We start from the raw sequence: 2374 nt of genomic DNA, 5'->3' as shown, positions 1-2374 counted from the left end.
CCGCACCATAAGGGCATATGTAGGCAACAATCAGCGAGGACCTGTTGCCCCAGTTCCATGGACGTATGGTGATTGAGAGGGTTTGTGGAAAACCTTCTTAAATTTCGTCGTCACTAACGACACATCGGCGGTGTAGGTCGTGGTTTCCAACTTACTGATAAAATTCACTGCTGACACGGTTGTGGAAAACATTCGTTGCTTGTCGACCAATCACTACATCGACTACGTCGACTTCAACACAATTTACGAACGATGGTCTTCTTTCACTCCAAACTGCTGCATAGGTAACGTTGCATTCTGTTGTTCCCTTTTCAATTATCATAGCCAGTACGATCATTCTAATGACATGACATCATAGACACGATGGGGGAAGTTTCTAACGTCGACCCAACCATATTCGTTGATGATCCAACTGCTCCACGGTTTGCCGAAAAAACACGGTTGATACGGTTTTCATTGAAGAATCTTGAGTGAGTCGTTTGTTGCGATTATTACTTTTCACACACTTTAAAGTAATAACAGGTATTAACGTAGATGTCTTCGCTCGTAGGGTTCAACACTTGCAATGTGTAGCTTATGATGAAATGGCCGATGATTTTGTCCGCAATTTCTGGCTATCCTCAGGCAAACCAGTGGTAGTCTTGCGATTTTGGAGGGCGAAGTTTAAGGATGGAGGTACATATTACGTAAACGTATTTATGACAATTAAAACACCTTTTAACTATAGGAGTTCTACAGAAAGCTAAGTTTGGTTACACTATTTCCTTAATTTTTTCGCACAGCTGGAGGAATGAAAGTGGTTAGTCAACCGGGTGTCTCAAAAGTAATATTTGACCCGTCGTTCTCTGAGGTCAAAGATTTGAAACTCCGGTTAGAATACTTGGACCACCGCGCGCGGACCGAAGAAGAATTGTAGCTTATGTTTCCATTTCTGAATGTTGCTTTTATTTCAAATATTTAAACCGCGTCGCTGAACTTTTTATGTTATCTACCAAGAATATTTAAACCACGTCGCTGAACTTTTTTGTGTGTTGTAAGCATGGTTAATTTTTTATTTTGCTTTATTTTGTAAGAATCTTCCTAATACTGGCAACATTTAATGTTAAACGTATGTGTTAATTTGTGTACAAATGTTTTTGTTTAATTCATGGGTTTGGTTAGCAATAATAACACGACCACGTTTGAAACAGTCATTGTTTTTGAGACGTAAACAGATGTGTCTAAACCAAATATAATAAACTAACACCCACATAATTGTGCAACGTATAGTTGAAAAAAAATAAGAACACAACCCAAAATACTACTAATAAACTTCGAATCTACTTGATAAAATATGACATTATCGCTAGTATAACCAAAGTCGCAACAAACATATTCGTCAGTTTTAACTCCATAGTTAATCCATCACCCTTGTTTGCAATCAACACCTTCAGCCTTCCCAACTCCATCTGATTTTCCTTGTGCATATTTAAAATGTTAGCAATCTCCTCTTTTTGTTCTTGTAGCGCTTCACGCATTTGATTCAAACTAGTCAACTTTAGAATATCTTCCTTCAATATCTTAAGTTCCTCCATCGTAGCTTCATCCCACCATTTGAAAATGTGATAGTCCCCATCCTGTAAATTTTTTTTAATAAAAAGCTCAGGGTATGAAAATAAATCTGATGGTTATTCAACCTCTCCCTGGGTTTGTCCTTGTAAAAGAAGGTTGTAGGTTGGCCTTTCACCACAGTAACAAACAGCCGGGATCCCATACTCCGCATCGTCATACTCAACTGGACTCGTGTTTGTCAAATCAGACATTAAGAACGAAACTGAGAACATAATTGAAGGAGGGAAAATAAATATAAAAGGAACGTTAAACTATTAACTGAATATCCAACTCCTAAATCTACTCCAACATCTATGGCAGCGGCTCTCTCTGTTTCCCCCAAATCAGTTCAATGAACCCTAATTTAGATTTATTTTATAAGATATCGATTATATTCGGTTTGTTTTATAGAACATTGGGTTTTGTGTCGTTTTTTGTATTGTAAAACAACATGAACTTTTCCAAGTTGTGTCGTTTTCCAATAGAAACAAACGGCGTCGTTTGCTTGATAGTTATGTGTGTTTAACCGGTGAAACAAAGTACACGTCATCTATACGGGGATAGACTATATTGTGGGGAAAAGGGCCATTTCGTACCTTTACCCACCCCAAAAGTGTGATTTTCTTCATGTACAAACAGGTAGTGCTAATTTAGACATGTACTCTAATAAAATTCACACTTTATTGTGTGGGAATTTATCGTTTGTTGGGTTGACGTCTTATGTATTACCAAGGTTGGTTATATTGCCAAAAAAACCTCATGATTATGCATTGGGCTAAAAGGA

Source organism: Camelina sativa, chromosome 15 (genome assembly GCF_030686135.1).
Source record: "Camelina sativa cultivar CO46 ecotype springtype chromosome 15, ASM3068613v1".
In the NCBI taxonomy this organism is placed as follows: Eukaryota; Viridiplantae; Streptophyta; class Magnoliopsida; order Brassicales; family Brassicaceae; genus Camelina; species Camelina sativa.
Note: the sequence above shows the minus strand (reverse complement) of the source record.